The sequence below is a fragment of the Corvus cornix genome, chromosome 3, assembly GCF_000738735.6.
Source record: "Corvus cornix cornix isolate S_Up_H32 chromosome 3, ASM73873v5, whole genome shotgun sequence".
NCBI lineage: Eukaryota > Metazoa > Chordata > Aves > Passeriformes > Corvidae > Corvus > Corvus cornix.
In genome coordinates this window covers 59256951-59267392 of record NC_047056.1, presented here as the reverse complement: position 1 = coordinate 59267392, position 10442 = coordinate 59256951, and the positions used below count along the sequence as shown (strand labels likewise).

The window sequence follows — 10442 nt, the reverse complement described above, 5'->3', positions numbered from 1 at the left end:
AGTACACCATTTCCCAATTTTATTAAAAACCACCTTTCTGGCTAAAGTGTGTGCCACTGTAAGCACTTTCACTCTGTCTCATGTATCTTGTTCTAGGAAACTGAGTCTGCCTTTTTCATTCCTCCAGGACTTTCTTCATGTGAGGAGTATAGATGAGAACTGTGTTTTTTCCCTCAGAATGCCTTCAAGTTGTTTGTCTTCCTAACCTAGACATCTGAAGTGTTTCCAAGTAGCTAAAGACTCTCAGTGATAGTAAGGTTTTACTGACACTTATGTTGCTTGTTGACCCAAACCAAAATTGATGATGATTATAGGGAGCTCTGACATCTGGAAAAAGTTATGCTGAAGCCTGGCTGCAGTTTAGTTCTTTACCTTTTGGGACAAGCTGCTTGCATTTGATCTGGGTTGGAAATCTTGAAATCAGATTTGGATGGGCATGTGGAAAGAAGGATATAAGAGAAAATGGAGAAAATGCAGAAGGATCTCACTATTTCCATTGCTGCACTTTTAAATTCTGCCCAGGTGAAAGGAAGGCACCCATCTAATGTCAGCGTAAAGGCTTATCAATGCAAGGTAAAAGTTGCATATTAAAATGGGTATCCATGTTCTATGAGCAGTTTGTTCATAAAGCAGTCTTCAGTGCCTGACAGGAAGACTGAGGAAAGATATGTGCTGGCTCATCAGATCCCACTCTGAGCAATAAAGTTCTTTCCAAAGAAGGAACTAGTCTTCTCTGAGCCAGACAAGGGCAAAACTTATAATCCTCTCAAAGTTTTACTTAAGAGTTTGTGAAAGGGCTTGGCCTTGCCTACATGCCTCTCCTCACAAATGGAAATAGGCAGCTCATCCAAAGGAGTGGCCTTATTTACATGGAAACTGTTTTACGTAAGAAGAGAAGGCTGGTCCAGCAAAGGTGTGGTTTTATTTACATCCATGCTCTTCCCTTATGATTGGAGTGTGTCTGGAAGGTGTGGTCTCATTTACATCCCGCCACAACTGCCTTTGGCTTCTCTGGATTCCACCCTTGCCTGTGGCTGGAAAAGGAACTCCTGCAAGCAGAATAAACAGCTGTGTGAAAAACATGATTTTTCTGCTTCTGTTTCTTCAGTGTATGCATTCCTATTGGTACGTACCTGAAAAGGGAAGGCCACATTCCTGGGGAGAGAGTTTTGGGTCTGCATAAGTGTGTGCATGTATGTTCATATGTGTGTATGTGCTTCAAATACCAAGATGAACATACCGGGTTTTTGTGCTGCCCTGAGTGTTGGAGGGTGCTAGAGCTCTTTCTGAAGAAAGGTAAGAAAAATTAGTTCTTCAAAATGGCTTTTTTTTCTTTTTTTTTTTTTAAGTTGCATGTACAACTTTTTAAAGGTGCTGTTGACAGCCCTGGAAGAAGGCCTGTCTTTGGGGTGTGCGTGTGCCTGTGTGCGCATGTGTGGCATTTCATGTAGTCACTCGCATCAAAATGAAGCCAACATAAACATGGTAGCAGCATCTCACATAATCTCTGAACCAGGACAGCAGGCTACAGCAAAGGACATGCAGGGCAGTCAGGCACTGACTATGGTACATGCAGTTGCCATTCAATAGTCAGTCCCTTCCTCAACTGGTATATAGTGTATATTCAGCTGTAGAGTCCATGCTACCTTGTGCCAGGAAGCAATTCGGCCTCTACTGGCCTCTTTCTGTGTTAACTTTGGGGTGCAGATACATTGGTAGCAGAAAGTGGACTGGAGGAACTCTTGCGTGTGGGTTGTGGAGCATCCAGAAAGTTTTCAAGTTGCTGTTGACTTGGCTGGATTGAATTTACTGGGATTGCTCTAGTCCTTCCCTATTTTTCTTCTTCCATCCATGGCTTATCAGGCACCATCTTTGTTCATTCCAGGCAATAAGAAAGACAGAGGGTATAAGAGGCAGTTTGCTGATTTTTCTCTTCCTTTGTTTTCTAAGAAGGAAATTAAAGTATCTTGAATCTACAACACCCTGACAATTGGTCCAGATGCACGTACATTTAGTGTTATTTTCACTGAGAACAGAGCTGTGGTGCTGCTTACATTGTGGGTGGAGAGTGGACAGAGAGTCCCTTCAAGCCCTGATGTGTGACTGTGTCCGAAAGCACTGAATGCTGGTGGAGCTGTGACCAGCGCACTGGGACTGGCTGCCCCTGCCATGTTCTGGGATTACTTTGCTGTGACATGCTGTTGCTTAGCACAGGGCACTTCCAAGAAGCCTTGTGTGGGGATGTGCAGGTCACAATCCAGTTCTCTAATTCTTCCTGCTGTCTCTGCTATATCTGATTATACTCCTTAACTCAGGACAAATATCTAGGCATGACAGCCTAAAGATACTAATATTTTTTAAGTTAGACTCAGAACAATTTTTCAGCTTTAGATACCTCTGAATACTTTTATAAACACCTGACAATGACCCATTTCTCCTTTTCCTGCAGAAACTTGGTGGAACTGGAAGTCTAGCTATCTGCCGCACTCTGGTTTAGGAGATGAAAATTAATAAAATATTTCCTCTCTCTTTCGTAACCAAGGCAAGCTGAGGTGCACAAAAATAAGTACATGCTGGTCCACCACAGGAGGAAAAGTGTCTGGCATTATGTCCCTGGATTGCAGACAGGCAGGAGAGCCAGAATGTTTGTCATCAGGATCCCTTGCACGTACTCTGGAGCCACAGCTGAAATTTTTAAGTTACACTCACACATTGCACCACTCGTGAAGACACGTCCTCCAGATGATGTAAACCAAGTGAGTGATGCATGCTGAGGACACCGCTGTACAGAGACCTTTAGACACCTGAGGCTCTGACTGGTCTAAACTGCCATGGCAGAGCTGTGTAAGTTAGCCTGGACTGTGTGCTATGCTGTTCCGCTTCTCTGGAGCCAAACTAGGATGTTTAAATAAGGCTTCTGAATCTCTACACTACCTTGCATTCATGGCTTAGACTGCACTAAGAGACATACCCCTCATTTTTAAAATTGGCATAGGTTTCAAAACACAAGGGTGCTTTATAAAATTCTCTGGCTTCTTGATCTTCCTCTCCTCCTTGAACGTTCTTCCTCAGGCTTAGCTTCCCTCCTTCGTCCCCAGCATTGCGCCTGAGCAAACACTGGTTACATCTATGTGGGCAAGGGAAGGTGTCTGCCCCCAAAGGCAGCTCTTTGGTGAATGTCCAGCAGCTGTTCCCCGTGTCCTGACGGACGTGATAGCCCTTCAGCTGCTGTGCATACACCAAAATAGATTGTTTCTCCTGTCAGAGGAAAAGATGGCAAGCATATAACTTAAGGAAAAGGGATCCAATGGGAGATAAGAGTGTAGGAGACATTGCTCCGTTCTATATTTGGAATTGGTTACGTATGCGTGTGGTAACCCAAATGATGGGTGGACTGCACTTTCTCATTACCATAATTACATTTCCTTTCATAGCTAGGGTTGGGGATGCATCCAGACGTTGCAGAACACATCAGTAGATTTAGTGTGGCTTATTCAGTCTCCATTTATCAGACTGTATCCCAATTATGTTACATTTAGGAAACAGAATAATTTTCTGGTTATAACACATGGAATTTGTGGCATTCTAATCCTAGTCATCCTGCTGTATGACCTTGGAGAAGTTGTTTTACTACTCTTTGATGGTAAAAAATTAACTCGCCCCATGGATGGATTTTAATACCATGCCAAGTTTAAAAAAAATCTGAAGCTAAAGTTAGCCTTCTAAATCCATATTTAGGGGCTAAATGGGATGACTTGTTTCCACAATCCCGAGCACCCAGCAACCATCTCCCGCTGAGGCCAGCTAGAGATTTTGGATGTTTAGCAGTCTGAAACATGGAGCAAAATAAGAGTGAAAGCAGCTGCTTGTGTGCACATGAGGAGGAACTCACTGATGTGGTATGGTGAAACAGGGACAGTAGTCTGTCTTTCCTGAGTGGTTGTCACAGTCACAGCAGTGAGGAGATGTAGGTGGGATTAAGCTCACTAATTTTGTTGTCTAAAAGTGGAATGTCTGCCTTAGGCTGGCTGTTAAAGAGCTCTTAAGTAGATCTCTTAGTTCAGTGAATCCAGAACAGCTCTCAATCAGGACATCCCCTGATGTGCCATTCTCCACAACTATCTGGATGTGGGATGAGTTATCCTCTGGAGGCACTCAGCCCTGTCCATGGAGTTAAGCACTTCATAAATGTTTAGATGGCTTGCTGGGGTTCTGCTGACTGTAAAGTCAGCGGGTGACTTACAGTGCATTAGGTAAGTCCAAGGGTGTGTCAGAGCTGCCCATAGCTGCAGAGAATGGTGAAACTCTATCACAGGCCTGAGAAGTTTGGTTGTGAAAGTTAGGAACAAGTGAAAGCAGGGAGAAATAGTTGAGCCTTGTAAAGAAAAGGAAATATAAACTCGACTGTAGTCATTGAAAACCTATTTCACATTGATGGCATGGTTTGTTTCCACTGGAGCGCTTTGTTCTGAGTGTTTGAGGTGGAAGATTAATTTTCCCACGGGAGAAATAAGCTTTGAATAAGTCAGCTAAAATGGATTGTTCTTACATGCACCACACATCTATAGGAGAAACAGAAGACGTTTACATGCTCCCTGAGGAGGAACTATGACAAGCAGACAATTAACCAATTCCCCTGGATCCCCAGATTTAAAGAACCACGTAATGGCTTAATTGAGTTGAGTTGCTGAGAGTGCAGCACTGCCCTGAGATTCGTGCTGTGAAGTGCACGATTCCCAGATGCATCCTTCAGGTTTTAAAGAATTGACTTTCCATGCTAATTGACCCAGATGTGCTTGGTTTTACCTCACAATCTCCACTTCATTTAATTACTATTAAAGAGAAGGGAATGAGAAAAAAGGGGACTCCATTTGTTGCATTTATTATATTAAAAGGAAGCTTTCCTAGAGCAACATTTTCTCGTGTTGAACAAACCACTCAACTTCAATTGGAGCAGCATTTATTTCACCCCTTTTTTTTTTTAATTTCCCAAATGACTGAGCATGTATTTTTCTGGGAGTAGAGAATATTAGTCAAGCCACTCTACTTGGCAAAGGAAGAGTAAGCATCATCACCAGAAGAAATGAAGGCAATACACATAGAAGGATGGTGTCTCATCTGTCTGACTAGGCAGGGCTGAGCAGCACAGGATGAGCTTTGAGGACTGTCATGCCTTGGTGCAGTGCTGGTCCACCTGAACAATCAGTAAATGAAGAAAAAAGTCATGTTTTAGCTATTTATATCTGCTAGAAGGCAAGGAGACAAGTTTGAGAAATAGGCTTTGCAATGTGAATCAGCTGCTGAGCCCTTCCATGTACCAGGCCAGTAGACACCTCGTTTTGGAAAGATATGGTCATCTTTTATGTATGTGTAAATGATCCTGGAGTGCACAGAGCAATTGATGTAAGACTGAGGCTCCTCGTGCATTCTGTGTGTGTGCAGAACCTGGTTTTTTTTTCCTGATCAATTCACAATGCTTAATTCATTTACAAATCAAGTATATCTGTGTGATAGGGAATGAGTCTACCTCTGTAGCTAAATTCCTGGAATACCACTGGAGGCATTCTTCTGTAAGGATGCTGCTCTCTACCTGGTTAATGACTTCAAGCTTATCTCAAAGAGTGCCAGCAAGAGGCATGTTGAGGAACTTCTGTACATTCATATTTAAGCAGGCTGTGTATCGCTGAAATTAGCGGAGTTCATCTGAGTTTCCACAGTTGTTAGGGGAGCAGAATTTAGCCCGATGCTTGTGATAAGCCATGTTTTGTACCATCCAGTCAAGTTATGGAGCTCTGTTGTGAAGGTGTTCAAGAAGTTTGCTTCTTTGCTAGTTGTATGCCATATATGGTCAGCTCAGCTGTGGCTTTTTTTGTTGCTGTTTTCTTTTTTTTTTAACTTAAGAAGGCTCGCCTCCAAACTGCTGAATCATATTGCAACCATAGACCTGGTGACTTTTCAGAATTTGAATCATAGTTGGGCTCCCTGGATATCAAGCTGCGAAGCTACGCGTGGGCTCAACAGTTTGGCAACCACCAAGTACAGCTTTGGCAGCATTATATTCACAGTCCAGATGTTGGATGGTTCAGCCACAGCATACAGCATGTTAGAAGGGAGAGAGCAACAGCATGACTCAAAATTGCTGTTTACTCTACTTAATTTAAATACCATTGTTTGTACTGTTCTCGATGATTAACCTGGATATTAAGAACAAGACTGCTCTAGATCTATATCCCAACCCAGAAGAAAGTCTCATGTAACAACCCCACATAAACTGAGAAGCCTTTTTTTTGGATGTTTTGCTGCTGTATTCTTCCTGCCAAGGTCTTCTGTGAAAAGCTGTCCCAGTTAGGGCCACTTCTGAAGTCAGCTATAGATATATCAGGATTACCAGAAAGCACCAAGGTCCTGTGAAACCTGGTCCAAGGAAATAAAAAAGTCAGGGTGATACCTGAGATTTGTAAATGTAATATGATCATGTTTTGACTTAATGTTCTGCTTTTACCTGACAAGCTTCAGTGATTAATTGCTTAGCAATAATTAGTCAGACTGCAGACTTAGTTGAGCTCCTTCTTGCACGTGCTTCATTTTAAATAATGTTCTGTATTTAAATGGTGTGCTTTGAACTTACTGAAGTTTTGTGCATGTGATACAAGAAGCTGAGGAGAGTCTTGGTAATTTGATTCCTTTATCAATATTTCTTAAGGAGTAGAAAAATTAGTCTGTGAAAACAGCTACTGTTGTTTTGCAGGGCATTTAAAACAAAGACCTTTATTTTTTCATAGTGAACACTACATCTGGAAAGGAACAAACAGTGAATCACCTAGTCCAAATTACTTTCTTATGTCTGCAGAAAACATGCTGACAAAGGTTTCAGGGTTTTTTTGTTTTGTTTTTTGAGAATGACTGTGAGACACATGGTAGCAAATTCTTCATTAATTAGATCTAATTTATTTCAGCAAAATCCTAAACTTGAAACCTAGACAGACACAAAAATAGGGAACTTGTTTAAAAAACACTTGCAAAATACAAGAAAGTTCCAGTAAAAATGTGACTATTGGAGGTTCATCCTTCAGGCAGGACTGGTGATTCCTCTCTGCCTGTTGTGCTGAAACTGAGCCCTGAAGGTAAAATACCTGGTAATATACCAGGGATTTTTTGGCCGAAGGGTTAAACTGAGCATCTTTGTGGGAAAACACTACTGGAGCTGTGTAGGACTTGTGCTAGGGCAGAAGACACCACAGAGGTGAGCAGAAGGCAACTTTTTTGTGCCAGTCTCTGTACTGAGCAGATAGACAGGAGGCACAAGGGGAATATTTTATCAAAAGAAAGAAGGGATTTAGGGACAAGGAGAAGGGGTTTTGGGAAAAAAAAAGGGCTTCTTGGGGTCTGTGACATGGAAAAGAGAATAGTTCAGTTGTTTTGATATGGAGGAAGAGTCCTGAAGAGAAAATTAGCAGAATGGGATGAAAATATGAAGGTACCAACACAACTTTTTGGTTGTCTTGCTTTGTATTTCTGCAGCTGTGGTAAAACTGAGTTCCTCAGAGGAGAACATTAATGGAGCAAAACAGCACAGGCCCTCGAAACGGAACGAAAAGACTGGAAGGAGAGAAGACCTAGGCAAATAATATCATCAGAGAGTTCAGTGACAGCAAATTGAACTGGCCAAAGAGCCTGGAAGTTCTACAGTATTCTTTTTTTCAAGGAATATGTATCATATTTATCTAAATAGAAAGTAGTAATCTTTTGCACTGTTCTGTGTAATTTCCATTTCCCACTACAATCAGCTACCTGAATGCTCATTTATTAAGAAGAACAGAAAGGGTTTGAATAGAATTTTCCATGAACATTTTATTGTAAGAGGTGAGATCTACAGGAGGAATTAAGAAAACTTCAACCAATAAAGGCCTTGCTTCACGGATTCATGAAGATTCTTCAGTTTTCAGATGGGAGAAAGCAGGCTCAGATAAGACGTGTAAGTTCAAGTCAGAAAACTTCACCCTCAGTGGGTCTAACTGTCAAAGCAATTAAAGCATCTCTTGTGATGTGTGTTAATTATTATTTATTTCTTATCTAGCAGCCCAGTAAAGAAATACTGAAATACCTGAAGATCAGCTCAGTAGTGGAGTTGTACATTATTGTGGTCCTGTTTATGACAGCAGAAGGTCGGGTCAGAGATTGACTGGTTATGTTGACAGTTTGTGTTAGTACTGTGATACAGAAATATTTTGCTTTTACAAAAGCAAAAATAATTCTCCCAGGAATAAGTTGCAGAAAAATGTATGTGATATTTTTATTCAAATGAAATATATTCCACAATTTTTATTAATAGAACTGGAAAGGAACTAGAGGAAACTTTTAAAGCCAGAGTGCTTTGTTTCTTAGGAACCAGAACAACCATAATGAAAGCAGATGCTTACCTGGCATACAAGATTCACCACTTAAAACATCTAAGCAGAAAAAGGCTTGCTGTGTTCCTAGAATTATGAGATACAGATCAAGTGCTTAAATCAGTCAAAGACTTAGTCATACTTGGTTCAAAGAAATCTGTGTGCTGCTTCATGTCTGCCTAGATTCTGAGCTATTAAGTGTCTTAAATACCATTAATCCTATTCTGCATTTTATTTTTAGAGCATAATATTCTCATACCACAGTTATCAGAAATTTTGCCTCAAATGTTTCACAATATACAATTCCAGGGGGTTTATATGTGTGCTTATAGATGTCATCAGTTTAATCATGTGGGAAGGGAAAGTGCTAACTCTCATTAAACCCTGTGCCACCTTATAGTGGGCTAGAAAGACATTGTTGAAATGTGGAATCCCCAGGAATACTCTCACTTTCCTTGGGCACACTGACTGAGGGTATTGCACCAGGTGCAACACAGGATTTATCAAGAAACTTTATTCTCTAAGTAATAATTTCTAGCCAGATACCTCAATTTAAATACCTTTTAAATGGGAAAGCAAATCCTAGAATAATTCCTTATCTTTACTACAAATTCCTAACTCCACAGTATATTTGGAAGAAAAGAAGACATAGGTAAGGGACTGAGAACTACAAAGAAGCCCTGAAGCTCTAGTCCTCTCCCCCTGAATTAACAACATAACTAACAAATTGGTTTTGTTACCTCAAGACAAGAAACATGCAGTGTGTACTGAGAATGCTCAATTACAGAGTGGAATTGGAATGCCACAGGGTTTTTCCTCCTGGTAGGGAGGAGAACAAGTACAAAGTTGGGAGGGCATTATTAAAACTCTTCAGTCCATTGTGTAATATGTAAACTAGGAAACATTTCTTAGGGAATATACAGTACCAGTGGTTACTATATATACCTACGTATCACAGAATTGTTGAACGATTTGGGTTGGAAGGGACCCTAAAGATCATCTCATTCCAACCCTTCTGCCATGGGCAGGATCACCTTCCACTAGACCAGGCTGTTCATCCATCCTGGCCTTGAACACTTCCAGGGATGGGACAACTACAACTTCTCTGGGCAACCTTTTCCAGTGTCTCACCACCCTCACAGTAAAGGATTTCTTCCTAATATCTAAACTAGACCTGCCCTCTTTCAGTTTAAAGCCATTAGACTTGTCCTGTCACTACATGCCCCTTCTAAAACACCTCTCTCAAGTTCTCTTGGAGGACGCCTTTGTACTGGAAGACTTCTGTAAGGTCTCCCTGGACCTTTCTTTTCTCCAGGGTAAACAGCCTCAACTCTCTCAGCCTGTCTTCATAGGAAATTTGCTCCAGCCCTCTGATCATCTTTATGGCCTTCGTCTGGACTCACTCCAAGAACTCCACATCCTTCTTATATTAGGGGTCCCAGAGCTGGATGCAGCACTCCAGCTGGGATCTCACAAGGGCAGAGTAGAGGGGCAGAATCACCTCCCTTGACCTGCTGGCCCTGCTGTCTTTAATACAGCTCAGGATGCAGTTGGATTTCTGGGCTGTGAGTGCACATTGATGGCCTGTGTCCAGCGTTTCATCTACCAGCACCCCCAAGTCCTTCTCTGCAGGGCTGCTCTCAAACAATTCTCTGCCCAGTCTATATTTGTGCTAGGGATTGTCCTGACCCTCCTGCAGGACCTTACACTTGGCTTTTGCACAGTCCCACGTCTCAAGCTTGCCCAGGCCCCTCTGGAGGGATCCCTTTCCTCCAGCCTGTCGGCTGCACCACACAGCTTGATGTCATTGGCAAACTTGCTGAGGGTGACTTGATCCTGCTTCCCATGTCACTGACAAAGATGTCAGTGCTGGTCCCTATGCCAGCCCTGAGGAAGGCCACTCCTCACTCGTCTCCACTGGGACATCGAGCCACTGACCACAGCTTTCATACTGTGACTATGCAGACCATTCCTTATCCACTGAGTGGTTTATATGTCAAATTCATGGCTCTCCAGTTGAAAGACAAGGATGCTGTGCAGGACAGTGTCAAA

The 10442-nt window shown here is 42.0% G+C and overlaps 1 long non-coding RNA gene across 1 annotated transcript; it reads left to right on the top strand.

Annotated features, from left to right (window-relative positions):
- Positions 1-2760: 2760 nt before the first annotated feature.
- On the top strand, positions 2761-8055 carry LOC109145735. The gene is made up of 2 exons (XR_005604190.1): positions 2761-2844; positions 7522-8055. It is a non-coding gene; the product is annotated as an uncharacterized LOC109145735 (long non-coding RNA).
- Positions 8056-10442: the final 2387 nt, after the last annotated feature.